The following is a 14,318-nucleotide window of genomic DNA, read 5'->3' on the forward strand; positions in this document are numbered from 1 at the left end:
TTGGAACAGCGGGATAGCTGCCCTACCTGGGGGTAAAGATGGCTAAGAGTAGTCTGCACCCAGAAACAACCACCGTCCAGGCTGAGAAGAGATTTTTCAGTCTGCAGCCTGCTGGACTGTGGAGCAGGGGCTAGAGGCCACGGGAACAATTTTCTGAGGACCCAGATGGCCCTTGCCCCTCACCCTCCTCCCCTCTGGGGTCACCACAGGCCACTAGGCCACTGCCCCATTGCCCTCTGGGGGCTGCTCCTGCAAGAAAACAGGAGGCCTTTTCATCAGGGGCTTAAGTTTCCTTCCCTGCTCGCTCAGGCACAGAAGCGTCTGGTAACCCGATGCTGGGGGAGACGCAGTGCCCATCTCCGGAAGCTCGCCCTTTTCTTCACACGCCCCCTCACCCGCACATGCGCTCCTTCCTCCCTCCAGCTGGGCTTGGGGGGCTGAGGGTCCATGTGGGACCATCCTCGAGAGGAGTGTGGGAATCTGACTTCTCTGAGCTGAGGCTCCACAGCTGGGATGCTGGGAACTCCTTGAGCCATCGCTGGGCACCCGGGCCTCTGGGGAAACCTGCCGTTTTTGCACTTTCTTTGGGAGCGTGGAGGGCACAGCAGGCCTGTCCAGGGCCTCCGGCATTTGTCTGTGGCTGGAGGCTGCTCCGCCCTGTCCAGGGGCCCCAGCCCTCTGTCACCAGACACCAGGGCACTGGAGGGAACACAGCCAAGACGCAAATGGAGGACACACGAGGAATGATTTACCACCGAGAAATTGCCCACGTCAAAAGATTGTTTTTAACGTTGAAAACCTTTCTTATACGGCAGCTAGGAGGGAAAGAAAAAAACCAAAACCCTAATACAACACTCAACCCCACAATGATATCCAAGAAAAACGAATTTGTCACTGACATTATCTTCAAAAGGAGCTAACACTGCCACTTTCCAGAGCTCAGGAGCCGAGGATGGCGGTGTGCACGGGCTGGCGGTGGCTGAGGGGCCGAAGGACACCCCTCGGGAAGAGGGGAGGGGCACCCCGGGAGCACCCACTCCATGTCCTCAACTCCAGCTCCCCAGCCAGGTGAGGCCCTCCATCTGGAGCCCAAACGCCAGCGTGTTGACAAACAGGCTTAGGAAAAAGATCCAAGCTTGTTAGGAAGGAGCTCATTAGAACTTGTTGACATGAAACCCATTAGACCAATTAACATTCCATTAACGGCCTGGGGCACCCAGGGGTTAAGGGTACCCTGCAGTAATTGGGCTGGGGTGCCGGGTTGGGGGCTCAGGGCCTTAAGGATGAGAAACAAAGTCTAATTGGGAACTCTCCGACCAGCCAGCCCCACAGCATCTGTTCTTACTCCCTGACCCTGGCTGAACCTCCACTGTAGGGCCTGAGGTAGGAGAGGGGATGAAGGGACCAACTTCCCTGTGGCTCCGCACTGTCCCAGCCCATCACCTGCAGACTGGGCGGGTGGCTGGCACAGGATAGGGTGGGGGGACATTTCCACCCTCTTGCACTCCGATGGTCTTGTCTTCTTCATCCACCCCTCCCTTCCCCTCCCCCTCTCCACACCCCACTTCTGGTCCAGTTTCTCTCTTAGCCCCGGGAAGTAAGTCTCCTCTCCTCTCCTGGATAGGTTTTCAAAAATGTTTCCCACTCTTACAGAGCCTCTTTGGAGAAGCTAGAATCCTTGAGGGCCCAGGGCCTAATTCATCTGAAGAGCGCTGTAAGTCAGGGCAGAGGAGTCAGGGAGCGAGAGCTGGCCCTGCTCTCCTCCCTCCTCCCCCTCCCTCCCTCCCTCCCTTCCTTCCTTCCTTCCTTCCTTCCTTCCTTCCCTCCCTCCCTCCCTCCCTCCCTCCCTCCCTCCCTCCTTCCCTTCTTTCTTCCACACCAGGGCAGCTAAGAGGCAGCAGTGAGGCCCCCTAGGAGCCCTTCTGGACACACACTAACAGTATTTTATCATTTGCCTTCCCTTGCTGCAAGAAGAGGCTGTGGAAGTCTGGGCCTCAAGTTTCCTTCTCTGTAAACTCCCATGATCAGACAGAGCCTGTGCTTAGGGTCAAAAAAGTCTGGATTCCACAGGCAGCTCTGCCATTTCTCTGTGCGACTTGCACAAGTCACTTTCTCTCTAGGTCTGCAAAATGAGGGACTTCACCAGAATATTCTGAAAGTCTTTGCCCATGGTTAGCACTGAACACAAGCTCTGCTGAGTAGAATGGAAATATCTGAAGCTCCATTCCAAAGGCTCCCTCATTTGAGAGGGAGGGAAGGAGGCCCCTGAGGCCAAGAGAGCCGGGAGCCCTCCTCCGCGTCCCCCCAGGCCAGGAGCCCCCAGGTGGCTACCACCCCCACCCCCACCCCCAGGTCAGCCCCTCTGAGCAGCTGCCCAGACCTGGGTTCTGACGTCTAGACAGATTGGCAGGAGGCTGAAATAACACCGTGAACTCAGCAGGAGGGACCAAAAGGCTGCATTAGTAACCTGGCTGGCTTCAGCTTCTCCCCCCGGAGCAGCCGCCTCAAGCCTGGCGCAATGCCGTTTATTTTCCTTCCGCGGAGAGCCTGGTCCAAAATGAGTCTCTGGCCCAGCTCCCTTCCCAGAAGCTGCCTGTAGGTGGCGCCGCGGAGCCCTGCTTTAATTGCATTATATAATATAACCTGTTTACTAAATCATGTAATCAGTCGCTTTAGGATTTACAGCTTCGGATGTGTACAGAGGATTGGACTTTGAGTCAAATTTAAAAACAAATAAGAACGAGAGGCAGCTGTTGCTGATAGTGTGATATTCATCTTTTGGAAACAAATTCACCCCACTGCTATAAATTATGCCTGGAAAAAAAAAAGTGTTGGTGGTGGGAAGGAGTTGGCTACGGCTCCTCTGCTGGCAACTCAGAGCGATGAATCTTGAAATAACGGTGTCAACCTGTCACTGATTTCATGTGACTCTGTGGATTTATCTAAAGAAACGCAGGCGTGTGCGTGCGTGAGCGCACACACACACACACACACACACACACACACACACCAGGTCTCTTCCCAAAACCCAGTAAGGGTTAGAAACCGCAGCTGAGAGCTGAGCGGCTAAAGGAACTCGATGGTCTCCGAGCCTTGGTGCGTAGAGTCAGTATAGCAGTGACAAGGGCGAGGCCAGTGTGGGGATGGAGGGGAGGATGGAGGTGAGAGAGAGGGTGCACCTGTGGGTGGGGAGCTTCAAAATGTGAGGAGGTCTGGTGGAAGCGTTTCAAAGTGAGGGAGAAGTGAAGGGTCCTGTGGAATGGGGAAGGGCCAGCCCCCCAGGAGCCACGCCCTTACAGCACAGCAAGCGCTGGACCTGGGCCTTTTCACCCCAAGTGTTCTGGGAGCTGGGTGGAAGCTCAGGGCCTGAGGTGACCGGAATGCCGTGGCCTAGCGGATGCTGCTACCCCACCCCATCTTTCTGACCTCGGGGTGTTGGGGGCAAAGAGAATCCTCTAGTCTGAAAAGACCAGGCTCACAGTAGGGGCGTGGGAGCCAGGAGGGTAACTGTGTCTACAGTGAAGGAAGGACGGCGGGGAAGAGCTGAGCAGGATTTGCACTCAGGATCAGATCCCCGGCTCACTCGCTGTGCTGCAGGCTGGCTGGCTAAGAGGTCACACCTCCCGCATTACCCGGGTTCCGGGGGCCACTGCACCAGGCACAGAGCCCAAGTCCTGGCAGAATGTCCCAGTCAGAAGGACCACTTCCCTGGTGCCCCTCCGGTTCCTGCTTGGAACTCTCAGCGGGAAATAATTCTCTGCTGACTTGAGAAGCAGCAGAGATGACAACCAAGACAGTAGGCAGCTCAGGCCCCTTGGCCACCCACAGCCCTCTGCTCTGATTGTGCTTCACTACTTTTCTGGGAAGCCCACTTGGGAGGTGGTCCAGGTCACGCCCTCTCGTGATGGCACTGGTCTCTAGGAAACAGAGGAGCCAGCAGGGGCCAGCATGAGTTTGACCAGCTCTGCCGGCTTCCGCCTCCCTGCGAGATGGGAAATCGCCCTCTCTCCCCACCTCTCTCTCCTCCTTCAGCCCTGAGCCACCATGTGGTCTTTGGAAGGGGTAGGAGCCAGACTGTGAACCGTCCCAGCAGCGAGGCCCCCCCCCTCCCCTTCCCCATGCCCAAGGCCATTTTGCTCTTTGCTCTTTATCTGGAATAACAATATATCCCCCGTGGGGGCGGGTCAACGGGGTCATTTATGCACTCACGGACCTGGGGATGAGCTCACTGGGAGACCCAGTTCTGGGAGGAAGGGGATTATACTCCACCTTGGATCCCAGTGTGTCCACAGTGTAGTGGGGGGAGCTTCATGGTGACATTCCCTGCGTGGGCTGGAGCTGTTGGGAATCTCAGACCCATGTCAGTCACCCTCCACACCCCTGACCGGGTTTCCCAGGGAGGAGCCCCATCCTGGCCCACTGCCTCTGATTCATGGGGGCCCCCGCCACATCAGGGCCCAGAGTCAGGGCTGTAGCTTTCTCTCCTTTACTTCCCCAGTGCAGCTCGTTTTCATTTTGGCTTCAAAAAAATAATGGACCAGGGTCAGAGTTAGGAGAGCAGCCCTCGCTCTGGCCCTGGCATCTCTCCTGCCTGCTCTCGCTTCTCACACGAGGACCAGAAGGTGACAGAGTCTCCCGCTTTCCTCCCTGCCTTGGCTGTCACACCTCTTCTGGCTTCAAAAAGCCGCTGATATATTTTACAAACTGAAACAGCAATTTAATTCCCCCTGATAGCGGCAATTGTCCATTAGATCTTCCTACCGAGGAGCTTAACAATAATTCCTTTCATCTGACTGCTTGCTTCTTGATCTGAGAATCAATCCCATAAATAGTAGGCAGAGTGTTCACGTTACTCGCCCCCTCCAGCTTTTAGCATTCTGATGAAGATTCTCATCTCCTCTTCAAGCACTTTACAACTTGGCAATTTTTCCCCCTTTGGTTCCTTTAAACAAAATAAAACAAAAAAAAAAGCAGAAAGGGAGAAAAAAAAAGCATGCTAGCTATAAGGGTAAGCACAGCCCTGCATTCTTCTCACAGAGAAGTGGTTTGCAGCCTCTCCTGCTGGGAGGCAGGGGGATGACAGCAATGACCTCTAATGGTCGCCTCCAATCTGCCTTAAGGCAGGTGCTGCTCTGCCCCAGAGGCACCATCAGTCTGGTCCTAAATTTCACACTCACCCACCGTTGGGTCCTCCCTTTCCAGGAACCCCCTCCCCTGTCACTGCATCCCAAGAATGGGGGTCTCGAGGCCATCACTGGTTCCAGTCACTGAAGCCTCTCCCCACACCCATGACCAGCTTCCCGCCCATCCCTCAGGCAACTCTGGAACCTGGAGATAGGATTCTGCCCTCTCTTTTTCATCTCCAGCCCCCTTCATCTCTATCCAAACAGCATGAGTGGGAGAGGTGGGGAGGAACAGAGAAAGGAGAGAGCTTGAGGCCTTTCATTCAAATATTTTTCTTCTCTTTCAAACATCCAGGCAGCCCTAGTGGTCCGGGGCAGAGGAGGGCCCTGCAGCTCTGCCGTGGGAGTGGTGCAGGTGGATTGCTGGGGCAGCTGGGAGTCCCGGGCTTCTCCCCTGGCGCCCCGTCACGTGCTCCTTGTCTACACACATGTGTAGAGAAACAAATCTAAAAATGAACCCAGGAACTGAAATCCCCCTCGACCAACCTGATGCCCAGGTTTATTATTATTTGTCGAGAGCTGACGGCAACCGAGCTGAGAAAACAACTCGGGCTGGGTCCCTGAGGCTCGCAATACAACAGAGACAGACAAACAGCTCAGACGCTGGGGACCCCAGTTGGAAGGAGAGCTTCTGCTTCTGCTGCCCCACCTGCCTGCTCCCTCCCATCAGTCTTTCTCTTCTCGGAGGCAGTTGCTTTGGAGGCTGCCACTCCCTGGGCGCCAGGAAGAGGAAGGAGAGCAGGAGAAGTGAGGGACCAAGAAGGGGAGGGAGGGGTCTGGGTCGGGGGGAGTCCACAGAGGTAAGGGACCCTGGTGCCTATCGAGTGTGTCACCCGCAATGCTCTCAGATTCTCCTGGAAGCAGAGGATGCTAAAAGGGTCAGCCAGGCCCCTTTTCTCTCTGAGAAGGACTGCACCATGTCCTCTGGCTGGATGATATCTGGTTCCATTTTTTTAAATTGCCTCCAGAAAAAAAAAAAAAAAAAAAAACGGTCAAGAATCAGGGCTGTGGAAGCAAGTGGCCCTTTGGGCTCAGTTTATCATTGAAAAGCCACTCATCCCTGATACTTCCTGACTCAGCCAACAGCTGTCCTCCCCCTGGGCCTCTGTGGGGACCCAGGTGAGCTCGTGAGAAAGAGGTAGGGGGGGGCTTCCCTGGTGGCGCAGTGGTTGAGAGTCCGCCTGCCGATGCAGGGGACGCGGGTTCGTGCCCCGGTCCGGGAAGATCCCACTTGCCGCGGAGCGGCTGGGCCCGTGAGCCATGGCCGCTGAGCCTGCGCGTCCGGAGCCTGTGCTCTGCAACGGGAGAGGCCACAGCAGTGAGAGGCCCGTGTACCGCAAAAAAAAAAAAAAAAAAAGGTAGAGGGACCAGGTAGAGTCCACAGTAATGAGGTCAACTTGTGGGACGAAAGGACGCCAGCTGGGCTGCTTCAACCCTTGGTCCTCACTGCTGTTTGGAACGAGAGCAGGTACACCGGCTCCATGTTCCTGATCCCTTGGAAAGGCAGCCCCGGTGGGGAGGGGGAGAAGGGGAGGATGGAGGCTGCCACCGAGAGGTGGTGACGCAGGGCAGCGAGTCCGTTCCTGGGCTTCGCCACCCAAGCCCCCGCTGAGCAGGCAAGCCCTGTCTACCTCCTGAGAAACGTTTCCTCCACGCCTCTTACTCTGCTTCTCTGCTGGCAAGGCCCTGTGTATTACACTACTGCACCCTGTCCTTCATCAAAACTTTGCTCAGAAGCCTACTCCACGAAGGCTTCTTTACTTTCCACTCCTGGACCGTGCTCTCGCCGGGAGCCCTGCCGCTGGGCAGAAGGAGGGCACGTAGCATGACTTAGCACGACGCGTGTTTCTACGTTATGGAAAAACTGCTTCCCAGCCACGTCCCATCTTGCCCGTTGAACCCTCTGCTCCCCAGCAGACAAGATCATGGCTTTGCCTTGCATTTCATTCTGGGGGAAGAAAGTCTGTGCAATATGATTTCACAAGGTCTAGCTCCTTACAGAGCCTGGATATATATACAATTACAATTAAATTTCTTTGGTTTACTGTTAAAATATCAAACAAACAAATCTGGGACGGATAAATCTTTAAGCCCCAGCAATCATTACACCTCAGTGAGAATGAGTTTGTTTCCCTGGAGCCAGCTTTGCTCAGGGCGAGATGATACCGAGAATTATTAACGACTGCCATTTACCATGCCCTCACCGTGCACCAGGCATTATGCTAAAGCTTCTTTCACAGACAACCATATGGTGTAGGTGTGATTGTTGTCCCCTTTCCAGGATGCGAACACTGAGGCTTGGAGAAACTGAGAGTTTCCAAATGTGACGCACGGCCTCATTTCAGAGTCTAAACGGTTAACCTAGAGGTCTTGGGGCGGAGGTGGGGAACACCAGCGGAGTGGCAGAGCCCTGGAGATGGAGCAGGAGAAAGACAAGGCTGACTGTGGAAATACTACCATCTGCAGTCAGGACACCCAACATGGGCTGCCCTTCACTTCTTTTTTTTTTTTTTAATATTTATTTATTTGGTTGCGCCGGGTCCCGGTTGAGTCTCGCTGGCCCCCCAGTTGCGGCCCGTGGGCTCCTCAGCTGTGGCATTCGAACTCCCAGTTGCAGCATGCATGTGGGATCCAGCCCTTCGACCAGGGATCGATCCCGGCCCCCCCACCCCGCACTGGGAGCGTGGAGTCCCAAGCACTGCGCCACCAGGGAAGTCCCTGCCCTTCACTTCTACATGCCCCGAATTTCCAAGAGTCGCATGGTATCGACACACCTAAATGTCCCCCGTTTGCCAAATGTGGGCTTTTGTACCTCACTAACAAGCACGCACTTTGTGTCTGCAGATGGTGAGGCCTCCTAACAGCAACCGTTCATTTCCTTCAGCCCTGTCTTCTTTGGACAGCAGGGTGTGTGCAAATTTATTTAAATACTGTATTGCATTTGCTCTTATTATTGCATAAGAATGAGCGCAAGATGGAAAACAAAGTGCTGATAGCAGCGATAAGAAGTCAGGGCCTCATAAACTCGATGCAACCAAGACAGAGATGCTTCCATCATCGCTGAGAGAGGCGGGTCTGAGCTTCCATCGTGGACTCACTGGACTGTGGGTTCAATTATGAAGGGAAAGAACAAAATTCGAGAACGAACGTGAAATGATGGAACACATGGTTGAAGACTGCATGTAAAAGGCAGTGTGTAATGGGGAATTTGATCAAGTGTCTCAGCTGTGGGAGCACAACGCTGGAGCTGGAGCTGGGTGGAGGCGGGGCTGTCTGTGCCCTGACACCACACCCCGCAGGCAGCTCGGGGCCAGGGCTCTGACTCACACTGGCTGGGATTCAGGCAGTGTCTCCTTCCCGAGCTGCGGCCCAGGTGGGGCGGGGCGGGGGGGGAAGGGGGCATGTAGTCAGCCGGCTCCCTATGACTGTCTCTGCTTGGCCTTTTCTCCCCACCCCACCCATGGTTTTCCGGGGACCACCCACAGCTGAAAAGAAGTCCCTGTTCTGGAGAGAAATATGCCGTGACTCACAGGTTAAGGGGCACCTGGCTCTTTCTTTGGAAAGCCTGTCCAATTGGGCAGTACTGGCTTTTTTTCAGGTTGCGGGCACCCCATTCTTAGGGAGCATCCAGCCCTTGTCATATCTACCTGGGTCCTGACTTTATCCCCCTGCAGAAGCCCTTTCCTGCAAAGCTTCTTTTCAGCGTCGCTTCCTTCCTCTCTCATTCCAGAGGTTCCAGGCAGCATTCTGAAAGGGCGACCAGTAAAGACATCTTCGCAGGCCAGCAGTGGGGTTTTTACCCACACCCTCTGAAGCAGGAAGCAATTAAACAGAAGTGCAGAGGACCAGAGCTGTGTTCTACCTCCCACTGGCTCCTGGCTGTCCCCTGCCAAGCTCTATCCCCTTCAACCTCCGGCCTTGGAAAAGGGTCTATAGTTCTCGGGTTTCTAACAGGGAAAACCTAGTCATATGCTGGCCCTTTCCACTGCACTGTTTCAGATTAGCAGCAGAATCTCTGAGTACTAGCAGCTTGTCTGAAAATTATAACACGCATCAAACCTTAATTCTGCCCTTTGCAATGATAACCCATTCCCTATCATTGTGGTCTCAGTGGAAAGAAAGAGTCCTCCTGCCTTCAGTACAGAATCTTTGTGGACTTGAAGTTCAAGATTGTGCCTCTACTTGTGCTAGTAAGACAGACCGACCCCAACTCTCACGGCAGGACAAGGACGGAGGGGGGTGCAGTGGGGAGGAGACAATTTCACACAGTGGACTCTGGCCCTGGGGGACCAATGAGGGTGCTCTGACTTAGAACAGAGAATGACCTTCTGGGATCTGAGCACTTGTTGATCTGGGTCTTCCAGTATCTGGCCGGTTCAGGGAGAAGGAGTGCAGCATCTCAACGCCCAGATCTAGAGATTCTGTCCAGAGCAGATTGATCTGGGTAGGCAGGGGAGCTGCATATGAGGCATCTGCTCCCAGAGCCCATCTCTGGGGAGGGGAGGAAGAATAAATGAGAATTCTCGTCCAAGATGCCTCCCCAAGGGCACAGGTGGTCCCAGGCTGAGGCAGATCCCTGCTAACAGCAGGCCTCTCTGATCTCTTTTTTAGGGCCTGGCTGTCTCAGGTCACAGCATCTGCTCTGCAGCACTGGGAAGAGAAGTCTGCTGTCTCTTTGTTCTGGAATTCATAAAAGTGAGAAAAAGGATCTCACCGAATGAGGCCCTTGCCATGGCGAGGGATCATTTCATGGAACAGGAGCTGTGTGTGCGTGTGAGCTGAGACTGTGGACAGTAGAGGAGATGGGCAGAGGGAGATGAAGAGGGAAGAAGGCCCATGTAAGAATGACCTGGAAGGTCAAGGAGAGAGGTCCCCAAGGGGGACATTCAGGGGATGCTGAAGAAATTTGAGGTTTCAGGGAACTCTCTTGGGAGGCTGGCCGCTACGGCTGCCCTACAGCACGACCTCAGCTTTCCCCTCACTCCTCCTTCTTAGCTTCTTCCCCAAGCCCAGGAGCAGTGTTGGACCCAGGGCTCCAGAGCACACTCTCCAGAGCGGATTGACGGAGGGCTGGCAGAGCAGTGACGGGTCTGACTGCTGCCCTGTGCAGAGCAGAGATCCCATCCAAGTACATGCAGCAAGTTGAGCCGGCGTCCTAACCAGAACCCAATAGTCATTTACTGAGCACCTACTACGTGCCAGGCTCTGCACTGGGCAGTGGACGTTCCAGAAGAAGAAAACAGAGACAACTGAGTGGAATAAATAAAGATATGAAATGAGGCAAGATAGGTGGCTTCAGATTTAAAGGGATCCCAAGGGCAAAGGAAGAGAAATAAAAAAAGGATCAAACAGAATCTCAAGCCTCAGCACGTAGTGGTGAAATTTCAGAACTTTAAAAAGAAAAGAAAGCTAAAAGTAGATCCTCACTGCAAGACTGGAAATAAGAAGGTGGTGGAGCAGCGCCGTCAAGATCTATGAGAAAAAGGTGTTGAACTTGGGACCTGATCTGTGTTCTATCAGTCAAGCTCGAAGACAAGATAAAGTCCGTTTTGGACACGTGAAGACTCAGAGTTTACTTCCCTCCCATCAATATAAAAATAACTAGAGGTGGTATTCCAGCAAAACAAAGAAGTCGGAGGAAGAAGACAACAGAAAGCAAGACAGAGCAGCAGCCCAATGGGAGGGAATGAGGGGTGGCTGTCAACGTGGGGGCCCAGGAGATTCCAGGCAGCAGTCAAGTGGTGATGACAGGATTCCATTCCCTTTTCTGTGGTCAAATCATACGATGTAGTTCTGTGGCTGAATAACATTTCCACCTTATAATCACCCTAGAGTCAGAATGCGGAGGTAACCTCAGTTATTTAACAGAACATGAATCTTCTAAATCTTAACATAAAGGTAGCACACAGACGATTATACTAAATAGTATAACACTATGTACTATGTAAGATATATGCATTGTATTATATATAATACTATAGACTAAAAATAAATAATATCAAACATAGTGTGATCAAACTAATACAAATTGGAAAGAGAAGAACGCGTGCTCATCTCCCCAGCTTCCACAGTGGGGAGTTCCTAAATAAATACATACATTAAGAAAGAGGGACTGAGGGACTTCCCTGGCGGTCCAGTGGTTAAGACTCTGTGCTTCCACTGCACAGGGCGAGGGTTCGATCCCTGGACGGGGAACTAAGATCCCATGTGCCGTGTAGAGCAGCCAAAAAAATTAATAAATAAAATAAAATATCTTAAAAAAAAAGAAGGACTGACGCATATTATAGGACATAATAAGCAGCCACAAAATCAGCTAAATCAGAAACTGCTCGTCAGGGGTTAACTTTGGATGGTGAACCTAGTGGGTAGAGGTGTGGGAAAGAAGGGAGGCTTTTTAGAATACTATGCAGCCGTCAAAAATAACGGAGTAGATCTATTTATTTTGACCTGGAAAACTCTCCATTATATAGCCTAGGTTAACAAAGCAAGTTTTTAGAACAGTATTGAAAACATAATATTTAACTGTGTTCAACTAAACACCCAAACCAACAAGATGCAGTCCCTGTCCTCAAGGAACCCGTCTGCAGCCCCTCTCTGTGGCCTCTGCCCTACACCAAGCAGCTGCTTCTGGATCGTCTCCCTCGCTCAGATTATTGCAAGATGCAGATCTCTTTCTGTCCTAGGGAAGAGCTGTTTTCTGTGTGTTTCAAGTCACGAATGCATGTTCTTGACTGCAAGTCATCAGTCCAAAGACTGGCCTGGATGAAGCTACCCAGGAGAGGAAAGCTTCACACACAAGTAACCGGTGGGGGGAAAGCCAAGGGGGGAAGGAAAATCTGAAAGTTACAGATGCCGAGGCTAAAAGGCACCTCACAGAGCTCTGGTCCACCTCCCTCACTCACAGATAAACATACGTGGGGCCTGATGGAAGGTCGCTCCTTTGAATTAGCGCCCAGAAGAGGGAGAGCTGGGCTTGCTACGAGCCAGAGGCAGGAAGGGAGCCTGTGAGATGCTGGAGTGGAGGTCTGATGCCAGGGCCCCGCAGAGAAGCCCACCGAGAGGTGGCAGGGGTGTGTAGGGCTGGGGTCCACTTCAGGAGCTGCTCAGGGAGCAGATGGCTTGGACTGGATCATCCTTCCTTAGTGTCCACGGAAGCTGGGAAGAAGCAGCTTCACTGTGGGCAGGAGGGAGCACACTGCGGAGGGGCTGGGAGCGGAGCTGAGGTTTTCTGAGCATCCACCAGGTGCCAGACTCACGTGAGGTACCATCCGGCAGTTACAGCCTTTCACCCTCACACAAGCCCTGTGAGGTAAACGTGATTATCCCAGTTACATCAAGACAGTGACGGTTAGAAAACTTAAGTCATGTCACTTGCCCCAAATCCCACAGCCAGCAAATGGCAGACCTAGAATCTGAGTCTGGGCTGGTCTGTTCCAAAGTCCCTGCTCAAGGAATCAGAGGGTGTCGATAAATATATGGTAACCAATCGATGAGAGAAGTGTCTTTCCCAAACCGGGATACAGCTAATCCTTTTTCCTTCCAGAATCCTGCGTATGGACTCAGCCCCTCGACCCAATCCAAGAATATCCAAGCACATCTGCTGGTTCTGGGGGACTAGGGTTTACTGGCCCAACAGGACCCTGAAAATGCCCACCTCGGAGGGGAACAGGATTGGGGCTCGACTTCTCCCAGCTCTGAGCCCTGACGTTGCCTCCGAGGACACGGAGCCTGCTGTGTCGGGCGTGGAGGGAGGTGGGCTGGGACGGACCACGAGCACAGTGGGGAGGAGAGAAGCCGGAAGCCTGGATCCTTGGTCTCTGGTGCTCAGCTCTGTCCCTGCTCTCCGCCAACCCCAAGGGCACCCTCATCGCTCTCGCCCCCCCTCAGATGCTGTCCCTACTCCCCCCACATCTCCCTAGGCACCTCCACCCCCATTGAGCATTGACTTCAGGGGGGAGGCAGGCAGGCCCAGGAGAGTATGTATGTCAGTTAGGGGTTGTCGTTGACACGTGGAGATCATTAACAAGGCTTATTTTTAAATTGTAATTGCAAAATGTAAATGTTCCCCAAACTGATGTGTAATTGCTACCCACTCCACCCCAGCCTTTCCCCTCTGGTGCCAGCTTTGCAAGGAGAGAATTAGAAAATAAAAAGGGGGTGGATTATGTAAGCAAAATGATTTTAAAAAAAGAGAGCGAGAGAGCTAAGAATTTAAGTGAGACAGCTGGCGGCTCCCTGATTGCCACACTTCCAGCTTAGCTGCAAAAATTGTGCTTGTCGATTGTACCCACCCAAGCAACAGTGTCAACTGTACTGAGTCCCCAGAACAGACCAGACTGGCACTCCCTTGGCAAGATGGCTCAGTGGTCTGTGTGTGTGTGTGTGTGTGTGTGTGTGTGTGTGTGTGTGTGTGAGTGTGTTGGGGAGTGGGGGGGGGAAGATCAGGGTGATGTTTGAGGTTGCCTCCATCCCGTCCATAGAAGTCTTCCATTCTATGGAAAGACACGACCCACAGCAGGACTTAGCAGTCCGTCAACCCACGTCCATCCTTCCCCAGATTCTACGTATTCTCCTCCACGTAGGGAGGGCCGGCGGAACCTCCATTCTCCCAGGCATCTAGACTCCAGCATCCGCAGCATCAGCCTGGAGAGAAACAGGACTCTGCCTGTTGAACTACCTCTGGAGTAGGTACTTCGGCAGGAGGAAGCTCTTGCCAGGCCCAGAGAAATAACTGGACTTGGGCAACAACACCCATCCACGCTGGTTCACCAGGAATCTCTAACCCTTAACCTCCTTTTTCTCTTTTACCGTCCGCCCCATCTCCGCCAAGCCCTCACCACAGCCACTGTCTGCAGTGAATTCCTTTTCACGTCACTGGGTGCACAGGCTCTGAAGATTGTTGAAAAGACTGTCCCCCCAGTGGGCATCACTCAACCCACACTTGGGGGGAAGCCCTGGCCCCTGGGATATGCCCTCTTCTCTGGCTTTCACCTCTAGGAGCCCCAGCGTGCTCCCCACCCCGTAACACACCTAAAACAGAGCTCCCCAAACAGCCAGAGGGCACAGGAAGCAGATGGCCAGGTCTGGCCAGATCTGCCACTGTCAGACAGGCGGTCCTCTTCAATATCCCTGGCT

The 14,318-nt window shown here is 53.3% G+C and overlaps 1 protein-coding gene across 3 annotated transcripts in view; it reads right to left on the reverse strand.

Annotated features, from left to right (window-relative positions):
• Window positions 1-14,318, reverse strand: part of PKNOX2 (PBX/knotted 1 homeobox 2) — a 255,102-nt gene that overhangs the window by 79,417 nt on the left and 161,367 nt on the right. The gene's annotated exons all lie outside the window — the stretch shown is intronic.

This window comes from Delphinus delphis, chromosome 8 (assembly GCF_949987515.2).
Source record: "Delphinus delphis chromosome 8, mDelDel1.2, whole genome shotgun sequence".
Taxonomy (NCBI): Eukaryota; Metazoa; Chordata; class Mammalia; order Artiodactyla; family Delphinidae; genus Delphinus; species Delphinus delphis.